The sequence below is a fragment of the Anabrus simplex genome, chromosome 5 (assembly GCF_040414725.1).
Source record: "Anabrus simplex isolate iqAnaSimp1 chromosome 5, ASM4041472v1, whole genome shotgun sequence".
NCBI lineage: Eukaryota > Metazoa > Arthropoda > Insecta > Orthoptera > Tettigoniidae > Anabrus > Anabrus simplex.
Genome location: NC_090269.1, coordinates 341836834 through 341849054, shown reverse-complemented (window position 1 = coordinate 341849054; position 12221 = coordinate 341836834). Strand labels below are relative to the sequence as shown.

Genomic DNA, 12221 nt, shown 5'->3' with positions numbered 1-12221 from the left:
AAAGAAAATGGCATGGAAACCATGGAAAACATCTAAGACTGAAGAAAGTAGAAGAAAATATGTGGAGACAAATAATTTGACCAGGAAATCGTGGAGGAAGAAAAGAAATTGATAGATGATATGCAGGGCAGCAAGAAATTACTGTACAAAGGCACTAGGAAAGTTTTGCAATACGCAAAAACGGTTGGCTGGACATCCCTGTTATCATGAGGAATGAAAAGAGGGATGAAATCCGGTCTAAAAGACAGCAAGGTGCGACCTTCACACCAGTTGTTACCAAGCAGTGGGATTGAAAGCAAGTTAAGATGTCAGTGTGGTCTAAAGCTGAATGTCGTGCAATTATCCGCTACAATTTTGCTCGTGGATTAACTGTTGACCCGTGCCTGAAGGAAATGACTCCTGTGCTGGGGAAAGACTGTCCACATCGGACAACAATTTTCTGCTGGTACAAAGAGTTCCAGTGGGGAAATTTTGGGGTTGAAGACGATCCTCGTTCTAGGCGACGTCTGAATCAGTGACTGAGGAAAACATTGAAGCTGTGAGGAAAATGTTGCAGCAAGAGAGGCGGTTGACATATCGGCAGGTAGAAGAGACCCTCCACATCCCTTCACCAGTTATTTGTTCAGTTCTACACGACCATCTCCATGTTAGAAAGGTTTGTTCCCTTTGGGTGCCGCATTCACTTTCAGAGGAACAAAGGGCACATCGAGTGAAATGGTGCCGAAAAATGCTAAAACAGGTTGTATGGTATTTTAAGAAACAAAAAGAGAGATCAAGTAAACACCAGATTTGTGAAGCATGAAGGCGACATAATATTAGCAAAGCCAGAAGAAATAAGAAATAGATGAAGAGAGTACCGTATAGTCCTGAATACCACCCGCACCCTAAATTTGAGACGGCAAAATACTGAAAAAATCAAATAACTTACATACCTACTTAATTCATTTCAAATATACCACAAATATAAATGCAAACAGCTTACAATGAATAAAATCAGCATAAAAATCGTAAATAAAATCGGTCCAATACTCAGATTATTCACAGTTCACCGTCGTCACCTGAAATTTCTCCATTGGAACTTTCATCGCTGGCATCTTTCCACAAATAGTCGTCCTCACTGCCGTCCACTGAATATGAAATTGGACACTAGATTGTTGGGAATGCGCGCCCATGCGGTCTTGATCCAGCTGCATATTAGTCCCACTGCAGGCCTCTTCGTTCGTCTGGTTGGTGTTAACGTGTGATCACCATCAGACATCCATGCGGTGTACAACTGTTTCATTGCAGTTTTGAAAGGCTGGTTCACGCACACATTAAACGGCTGTAGAATAGAAGTGAGTCCTCCAGGAATTATCGTCAGATCGCTTTTTCCTTTCCTCATCATATCTTTTACGGCGTCAGTTGTACGTCCTCGGTAACTGTTCAACACAAGCTTGTTTCGTTTTTTTAACAAAGCTTCCGGGCGATGTTGCCAAACACTCTTTACCCAGTCCTCAACTAATGCACTGTCCATCCAGCCGGATCATGTGTTCTAACAGTAACACCAGACGGCAAGTTTCCTTTCGGAAATGTTTTCCTTTTCAGAACCACATATGGAGGGAGTTGGGTTCCATCTGCTAATACGCACAACATTACTGTGCATCATTTCTTTTCATTACCACCTGTTCTGATGGTTACACTTTTAGAACCCTTCGTATTCACTGTATTTTCCAAGGGCATTTCAAAATAGACAGGTGTCTGGTCAGCATTCCCAATTTGTGACAGCAAATAAGAATCTTGCGTCCTAAAATTTTTCTTCATACGCCCCAGAGAGATGTTGTGAAGTAGACTTACGTCTCTGAATGCACAATCCCTTTCTCCGATAAAAGTTTCGGATCCATCCGCGGCTTGCAGTAAAACCCTGTGTTTTGGGATCTCTAGTGCTTTCAATTGACAAATTTCATTAGAAACACCATATCCTAACTCACGCTTTTCTATCACAAATATGTGGAGTCTTTCTTCAATTACCAGAAACACTGCACTCCGCCCGCAGAACGTTCTGCGATCGCCGTTACTTTTTAGAAGTTTTTCCTTCTTCCTCCAATCGCAAATACACGATTCATCAATATCGTACTTTCTGCCAATGGCACAATTTCCGTATATTTCAGCTTCGCTTACAACTATAAGTTTCTCGCACACAGTAAATGACTGCAGACGTCACTTTAAATCCATCACTTACTATCGAGACAGCCCTTTCACGGGACAGATATGGAACTCGAATGTGAGCGAGGTAGACTTCCGTAACCAACAGTCTTGACTCTCGCAAAGTACGATATCCCGCAAGATCAGCTATTCGCACACCCTGCATGCCAGCAACACTTGTGAAACAAATGACGATCAAGCATCCGCAGCAGCGGTTTTCATGTCACTGTAACTGTATTGAGAAAAAATCGATCTTGTTTTCTAGAATGCAACTAAAACACAATAAGACCTGAATGCCCGTTTACATGTGGTATATTGAGTTCGATAACCGTATTCAAATCTATTTCAATACTCAATGAAAATGTAGTAAATATTTACTAGAATGAACAGCTTGAATACAACCCGCACCCAAGATTTAGAACCAGTATTTTGGGAGAAAAAGTACGGGTGGTATTCAGGATTATACGGTATTTTCAGAAGTTGCTGAACATGAGAACTAATGACAGTCATTCAATGGACGACCAGGAAAGGCAATTAGTTGATGAAGAATGGAAAAACTGCTGGAATAGGTGAAATTTCAGTAAAGATGATAAAGGCAGCTGGAGCTGTAGGCCTGCATTGGGCATATAGAGTTCTCAGGATTGTCTGGGAGAATAAGGAGGTCCCTGAGGATTGGCAAAAAAAAAAAAATAATCATCCCAATTTTCAAGAAAGGCGATAAGAAAGTATTGAAGAACTACAGGGGAATTACTCTGATATCCCATGTTGCTAAGATAATTGAGAGGATACTGGAAAGCAGGACAAGGTTGAGGGTTGAAAATCGGATACAGGAAAATCAGTTTGGTTTCAGAAGTGGAAGGTCAACAATAGAGCCCATTTTCATTACGAGACAACTAATGGAAAAGCAATGGGAGTATGGGAATTACATGGTGATGACATTCATTGACATTGAAAAGGCATATGACAGTGTCCTCAGGACTAAAGTTTGGGACAGTGTGGTGCAAAAAGGAATTGGACAAGGATTAATAAAAATGATCATGGCAATGTACAAGGAACGTTGTAGTTGCATGCAAACACAAGTTGGCAGGACAAGTAGGTTGGAGGAAGAGAAATGAACATCATGTTATTTGCAGATGATATTGTGATTTGGGGAGAAGAGGACATGAAGGTTCAAGAACAGTTGGATGTGGTGAATGGGAAGATCGATGATTGTGGATTGAAAATAAGTGTAGAAAAGAGTAAAACTATTGTTATGACTAGAGGAGAGATAAAAGGGAAAGGTCACATTAGACTTGCAGACAAGCACCTGGAAGTAGTCGAAATGTTCAAATGCCTGAGAAGTGAATTAACCCAATCTCATCATTTGACGACCCTAGCTCGTCATAGTTATTCGTGGCATATGAATCAAATGACGAGTTCTGCTCGCGGCGATGCACAGCTGTACATCATTCCATGTAGTTCAGTCACTAACCCACAGATGCCACTTGTATGCATTCTGAGCTGAAGTTTACACATGTGGCTTCGGTTTTTTTCTCTTTCACCAGGTTCTCACACACACTTCTGGAACAAGAGATAAGAGAATCTTTTTTCATATAATTTTGCTCTTGTCAGTTGCCATCATGGCGTCAAACAGATGTGCTGGTGTTGATGAAGAAGGAATATGGAAGCTAATAGATAGTGTTTTAGAGAGTGATATTGAAGGCAGTGATGTTTGTGACGATGAAATAGACTCTGAAGTCCTTAGTTCGAGTACTAGTGATGCGTATAATAGTTCTGATGACACGGAAAGTGATGCAAATAACGATGGTGTGCCGAGTCTTTCGAAACGAGCTCGTACCTCGACACAGACTAACTTGACTGACTGGAACTGGACAAAAAGTGACAATAAACCTGTTGTACATAAGTTTAGTGAATACAGTGGGGTTAGTGAAAACTTATTGAAAAAGTTTGATACGCAGCCACTATTTGAACTCTCAGTTTTTTGTGAATACATGAACCCTTTGTTTTACAAAATATCTGTCGAGACAAATTCATATGCAGCAAAACAGTTGAGCAATCCTGACAGAAAAAAGTTGAAAGATGATGACAAATGGTTTGAGACTACACCCGACGAAATTAGGGCATATTTTGCGTTAGTTATACTAATGTCACAAGTGCGAAAGTCAAGAATACAATTATACTGAAGTAAAAACAGGTGTATAAACACTCCTATTTTTCGTGAAACCATGAGCAGGGGAAGATTTATTATAATTTCACGATTTTTACATTTTGTTGACTATGAACAAGTCGATAGTAGTGACAAACTAAGAAAGATTAGGCCTATAATACAACATTTCTGCTCCAAATTTTCAGAATTATATTTACCTTCACAAGACATTGCTCCAGATGAAAGTGTAATGAAATTCAGAGGCCGCCTTTCATATGTCCAGTGTAATAGGTCTAAACGTTCTAGGTTTGGAATAAAAATTTACAAAATTTGTGAATCAAGTTCTGGCTACTGTCTGTCTTTCAAAATTTATGTAGGTGATGATGTAACGGATCCAAGTCTGCCAGCAAGTACAAACGTGCTCAACATGTGTGAACCATTGTTAGGCCGAGGACATGCATTGTTTTTAGATAACTGGTATTCTTCCCCAGATTTATTCAAAAGGCTACACGACAAGCAGATGAATGTATTGGAACTGTTAGACGGAACCGAAAAGACATGCCTCGCGATATCAGTAAGACGAAACTAAAACATGGAGAGTATGAGACGTGGGCTGCCAACAGTATGTTGTGTGTGAAGTGGAAAGATAACAAGGATGTTTGCTTTCTCACCACTAAACACAAATCAGCTGACATGACAGGGACAGACAAACTCAGACGAAAGAGAGGACAAACCCCGAGGGAAGAAGTGATAAAGCCCAAGTGTGGCCTTGAATACCAGAAGGGGATGGGTGGTATTGACCTTCAGGATCAGGTTACAGCTCTGTTCCCCGTCATGCGACGCACAGTGAAAGGGTATAGGAAAATATTCTTTTACCTCCTAGATATGTGCATTTTCAATTCCTTCATTGTGTATCACAAGATCGCTGCTAACAGAAAGACGAGCTACACGGACTTCCGAACTAGCATTGCACAGCAGCTACTAGAGACTGTTCAGTTGCCGGAGTACTCGGTTCGAGGTCGACCTTCAGCGAGCACCACCCCAACCAGATTACAAGCTAAATCATGGGCCCACTTTCCCATGCGTATTCCCCCAACAGAGAAGAAATCAAAAGTCACAAGAAGGTGTGCTGTGTGCTACAGCCAGGGTAAAAGAAGCGAAAGTTTCTGGCAGTAGTGTTGGCTACTGAATGTATGATTCGAAGCAGTGTATCGATTCATTCAAGTGTCCGAGTGAATCGATTCACAGGAACGGCGAGCTCACGGCACATGATTCAGCTTACTCCCAGCGGACAGTGCTGAGTGGCGCACTCACTGGACGTTGACGGGGAGCCGAGCTTCCGCTGCAGCGAGACAGTGAATCAATGAATCGTGGCACATCGAAAGAATCGTGAACGAGCGCGGCTCAGTGAGACACATGATACACACGGCTCATCGGCTCACTGGACACGCGGAGAGCCGAGCTTCCGCTGCAGCGAGACATACAGTGAGCCATGGCACATCGAAAGAATCGTGAACGAGCGCGGCTCAGTGAGACACAAGATACACACAGCTCCTTATCGGCTCACTGCAGCGAGACATACAGTGAGCCATGCTACACTGAAAGAATCGTATGCTATAATGGACTCTCGAGCTCAGCTCATTTGAAAATAATACCCATTTGCATTCACTGTCCTCTTCTTACAGGGAGGTTTAAATAATAGATGGATTTATTTGCAGTGTTAAAAAGGTAGTCACAACATAATTCTGAAGTAGCTAGTAAGTAGGTAGGCTATTAGGTTATACTATTTATTAGTTTAATGAATCTTAGTATTATAACTTAGTTGACATTTGACAATTAAACTCGACTCTAGCCTGCCCTATGACTGAGTCATGCTCATGACCACTCAAAAGTACCTGTTTTATATTGGGAAGAACGGCTCAGTATTCTCTCAGTTCATATGTCACATCGTTGCACAAGACTTCAATCATATGTGGACAGACACAATAACAGTATGTTGAATCAGAAAACCAGCGGGCTACTGTACATCTCGGGTAGCCTATACAAAATATGACTATTAAAAAAAATCCTCAGCTGATAGAAAAATACTTTTTTTTTTAAAATGACTGAGCGAGTTGTCGTGCGGTTAATATCGCGTGGCTATGCGCTTGCATTCGGGGGATGGTGGGTTCGAATCCCACCGTCGGCAGCCGTTAAGATGGTTTTTCCGTAGTTTCCCCATTTTCACACCAGGAAATGCTGGGACTGTACCTTAATTCAGGTCATGGCTGCTACCTTCCTAATCCTAACCTTTCCCACCCTGCGTCACCGGAAACCTTCGATGTATTAGAGTAACTAGCATTTTTTCTAAGAAAGGAGTTCATAGTATGAAGACCAGGTGGCAGCTGCGAGCACTGAATGCTGTTGCTGCTGTCTTACCAGCACATACTACACAGATGCAGTAGGAGCGGTGACCAATGAGCCGTGAATCGGATCACTGTATCGATTCAGTAACGTGAACGGAATCAAATGAATTGATTCAGTAAAATGAATCGAATGTCCCATCACTATCTGGCAGTGCAAAAAGTGTGGCGTAGCTCTTCACTCAGAAGAATGTTTTGAGGTGTACCACACCCAGCAGACGTACTAAAATAGCGGCATTGGTAAGTTTATTACTTCGTTATCATGCATGCAAATTTTCAAAAAGGAATATTTACTGGTTGGTTTTGTATGATTTTCTAAATAATAGTGTTATGACGACGGCCGTAGAGGGGGTATTTAAATGCGATTTCTTAATGAACCCCTATGGTATTTAAATGTGAGGCGAATGGGTTAATGGAGAATGCTCGACTGGATGCTGAAATTAGTAAGAGGATTCAAGCTGGAAGCTGTTTCTATCATAATATAAGAAACATGTTATGGGACAAAGATGTGCCAATGGAAGCAAAGGTAACTATGTACAAGATGTATTACATACCCATAACAACTTACGGAGCAGAAACTTGGACAGTGGCAAAGAAGGATGAGAGTCGAATACAGGCAGCCAAAATGAAGTTCTTGAGGAGTATGATACAGAAGAGTAGAAGAGACAAAATAAGGAATGAGAAAATCCAGGAAGAAATTGGAGTGGAAAAAATGAATGATAGAATAGAGAACAGCCGACTAAGATGGTTTGGGCACATAAAGTGAATGAGTGTTAAAAGAATGCCAAAAAAGGTGATGGAAATGAAAATACAAGGAAGGCAAGGCCGTGGACAGCCACTATTGAGATGGAAGGACACAATCCAACACAGTATTGTAGAAAGAAACCTGGACTGGGACACAGTGTTGGAGGAGGCGTGGTGGAAAGACCGAAGAAAGTGGAGAGGAACCATATTTGCCCCTAACCGGCTACAGCGGGATAAAGGGAAATGATGATGATGATGATGTTACTGGTGATGAAGTATGGTTCCATTATACCATCATCAAGAAAAGGAAGGAATAGCTAAACCCTAAAGAAAAGCAACTCCCAGTTTGCAAAAGTTAGTGTTGTGTTAGTTGTCTTTCAGTTTTTAATTTAAAAAAAAAGAAAATAGTTTTCAATGTTCCTTTTTAATGTTCCAGTAATTCAGATTTGGTACCTTGTCATATTTTTAGAGCATTCTTTTTTTCTCAGTGGAATTAAGTACTATATAATACCAAAAACCACTCGCACTTCTTGAGTAAAAGTTGGGAGATCATATTCAGGCCTTTTATATCATGTTCTCATAATGCATTGTTCAGTATGCCCTAATGTGACAACAGTGGTTTCATGTGGAACGCGACTTTGAAGCGGCCAAAATCTTGCTAATTTCCACGTTACCATAACCACGCGTGTGCTGTCTGATTTTTTATAGAAGTAGGAAAGCATACAAGATAGAAAAGTTTTAAAATCAGTATGAAATGGCAGTAAGTAAGTTTTTGCAGATGATTTCCTTATGGCAGCTTACTCATTACTTATTTTCTAATTGCAATACTATGTAAATGTGCATGTTCAACTTGATTCATAAAAATTTTAGTACAATACTAGGCTTCTGTGGCAACATTCATTTTCTTACTCAGCCTGCATCACCTAACTGTGCCTATATCATGAAAACATTTCAAGCCCCATAGCGTAACGATAACATTTTTGCTATAAATTTCTGAAATTCAACCAGACACGAGAGTATGTAACCTAACCTCTGAAATGAGGGGTGCACACTGTCATAATTTGAAGTATCACATTCATATTCAATTCCAGTTCCTAGTATCAAAATTAAGGAATCATTTATTTCAGCCTTTATTTCCTACAAGTTAACAACTGCTATCACCCACATTATTTATGCATTTTCTCTTGGCACAGGCCAGAGCAAAGTGTAGATTCCACTGAAGTCTCAGTCTCATCCATGGCTGTGACAATATGAAAGCTGCTTGGTTATGGGTGGTGCTGAGTAATGACATTTGGAGCACAACTAGTGTCTGAGTGTTATGAAAGGTGTTGCTCATAGGATCAGTCGTGCTGCAGTACCACCTTCTGGTCCAGTGAGGAAAGCAATGGCAAACTACCTCATTCCTCATCTTGCCTATTACACCTCATTTGGTCTCTATCATTCATTTTTGCGGTTTCCCTATAACTGCATAGCCTTTGGTGGTGCTATTTGAGGATCCAACCAGCCTCTGGGCTGATGACTTAACAGACATATAGTGATAACATGTTCTCCCCTCATGTTTGAACTTAATTGAATGTTCTAAAGAATATTTATGTCTATTTTTAAACAGTCAGAGTTGTGAGTCGGGGTATTACTAGTGCCTTCAAATGTCGATGAGAGCACTTGATAGTGCACATAGCAGGAAATCAGTATGAAAAATCAGTTTAAATGTCAGGGTGTGTAAATATTGTTAACAAAAAGAATAACGCATGCTAAATCACCTAGTGTTCTGTGATCACTGATAAAGTTGTATTAACGGATGAATATACTCTTTGGGATGGATGAGTGAAAGGGTTCTAATTGTAACCATAGGATATTACACAGGTTATTATACAAATTTTCAAGGGGCTTTAAAGAAACTTGTTACAGTGGGGTTCTCACTATATGCCGTTCTTGCTATAGTGGACTACTATTGTATGTGGTGATTTTATTACAGTTGAACCTGACCTAACGGACACCCTTATTCAGCGGACACCTCCCTATACAGACAATTTTCCTCAGAACCAATTTTATTTTACATAAGACAGGTGTTAAATTGTCCTCATTTAAGCAGACACCTCGAAATGCGGACAGCGGACATCGCTATTTGTCCCATCCACTTGACTTAAGCAGACACTTTACACGTTGCAGGAGAATTTATTACGCCGTATCATATGTCATCCTTTCTTTTAAAACCATTCTTCAGACATAAGGAAATCCCTTTTGAATGTTTGTACTATTTCGAGTGCAAGGGGAGAGGAGGTACATCGGAATGCAGTTCTACCTAGTGGTGTATAGACCTATTCCGAGAATTCTAAATGCCCTTAAATGATGCCAGAGACTGTTGACTCACAACTTACCCGGAGATTTTCTTCCCTTCTTGCATCATTCTATTCATAACTTGGATTGTCGCTGATAAGGTCGAGCTCGGGTAGTCAAATTGAGAAGGAAAAGACACTACAGGCACTTATTAGTGAGACAGAAATACCGTAGCATTTCAGTTGTCTGTTAAACATGAGTAACAAGGGACGATAATGTTTAGATCTCGAGGCAAGAAGAAATGTGAAGTGACAAGGGACTTTCAGTTAGAAAGCTTGCTGAAAAGTTAAACTGCAGGAAAACTCAAATAAACACTATTGTGAAGAATGGAACTGAAATTTTAAAGGACTGGGAGGAAAATAGGAATCGAGGAGTGGAAGGAAAGCGGGTGTCAGTTTATTCAGAAGTGAATGTTGTGGTATATGAGTTGTTCAAAGTGTGCTCGAGTGAAGAAACTGTGTGAGTAGACCAATGTTACAAGAAAAAGCTTGAGAAATCACAAATAATCTGAAAGTTGAGAATTTTGTAGCTAGCAATGGTTGGTTAGATTGTTTTAGAAAACGTCATAACGTTCGTTTCAAAACAGTCTATGGAGAAGATGGTGATGTGTCTGCGACTGAAGTAGCAGATTGGAAAGAGATATATATATATATTTATTTATTTTGCTATTGGCTTTACGTCACACTGACGCAGATAGGTCTTATGGTGAAGATGGGACAGGAAAGGGCTAGGAGTGGGAAGGAAGTGGCCATGGCCTTAATTAAGGCACAGCCCCAGCATTTGCCTGGTGTGAAAATAGGAAACCACGGAAAACCATCTTCATGGCTGCCGGCAGTGGGGTTCAAACCCACTATCTCTCGAATACTGGATACTGGCCGCACTTAAGCGACTGCAGCTATCAAGCTCAGTGATTGGAAAGATAGGCAACCAGTCATTTTGCATAGTTACGAACTGAAAGCCATTTTGAATGTTTGATGAAACGTCTGTTCTTTAGGGTGATCCCGAAGAAGTCACTAACTTTGCCGAATGAAAGTTGCAAGGGTAAGAAAATGTCAAAATAAAGAATCACCATCATGTTTTGTTGTAACGCACTCAATGAAAAGGAAAATCCTATAATAATTGGTAAATCCTTGAAACCCAGGTGCTTTAAAAAATGGACTTAAATTGTCTTGGTGTCAAATGGCATGCAAATAAAAAGGCATGGATGACGTCAGCAATATTGGAGAATTGGCTCCTAGCTTTGGATTCCAAGATGAAGGCCAGAAACCGTAACGTGATCTTATTGCTAGATAATGCTAGTGTCGTCCAGAAATACGGCTTTCAAATATAAAACTCTTGTTCCTTTCACCCAATACCACTTCTCATCTTCAGCCGTTGGATCAAGGAATCATTCAAGCCTTCAAATGAGACTGTCGTAAGAGGGTTTTACACCACATGGATGAAGCAGACTCAGCTTTTGATTTGATGAAGAAGATCAATGTTGGTGATGCAGTTTCGTGGACAAAGGTAGCCTGGAATGCAGTCAGCAAAACCACAGTCAGGAAATGCTTTGCAGAATGGGCATCGCTAATTCTACAGTTGAAGAACAAGCCGAGGTAGAGGTTCGAAATGAATATGATGAACTTCAGACTTTAGCAACGACAGCTGGATTGACGTATGATATTGAAGCCGAAGAAGAGAATATTCCTTGCGACTGGCAGTCCTGACTCCAGGACGCACTTTACGGTAAGCTTTCTGAGTTATCAAGTTATACAGTAATTGTGTGTTGCATGTATCGTAAGGTCCATGTTTGTTTGCACCTCAACTCCTCATTCATTTTCTTCTTGTGATAGACAGCTTTTAATTCTTTTAAGCTAAATTTTCAGCTTTAATTTAATTCACTGCACTTCGTAAATATTTCTAGCTATCCATACCACCCTTCATTAGTTATACAAAAGGACCATTTTGAATAAAACTTGTTATCGTTTTACAGAGCCCGAATCAGGAACGAAAAGTGACGATGACGGTGAGGCGGAAGAAGAACAAGAAGTTCTGTCAATGAAGCAGGGACTCAATATGCTTAAACAGATAAAGAAATTGTGTGTCATGCTGGACCACGAGTACGGCGAGGGACTATGGAACCATTTAACAGACTCTATTCCGTTTTCGAGAATATCGCAGTTAAGAAAACTTGCTAAATTTACACAGACGAAACTTCACGATTACTTCACGAAGATGTAATGGTTGTAAATTATGTAAAATCACTTATAATAACTCTCTATGAAATACTAACACAGAAATAACTTAGAATAATAAAAATAAAGATATGTATGCTTATATTTAAGGTGGATGTTCTTTGCCGTTAAAATGTTTGATTCTTTTTACAAATTTGTTTTAGCTGACACCTCTCGTAACGGACATTTTTCCTCGGA

General features: G+C 40.3%; 1 protein-coding gene across 6 annotated transcripts in view; it reads left to right on the top strand.

Annotated features, from left to right (window-relative positions):
• The window catches only part of Smox (Smad on X), a 273080-nt gene that overhangs the window by 196529 nt on the left and 64330 nt on the right, over positions 1 to 12221 (top strand). The gene's annotated exons all lie outside the window — the stretch shown is intronic.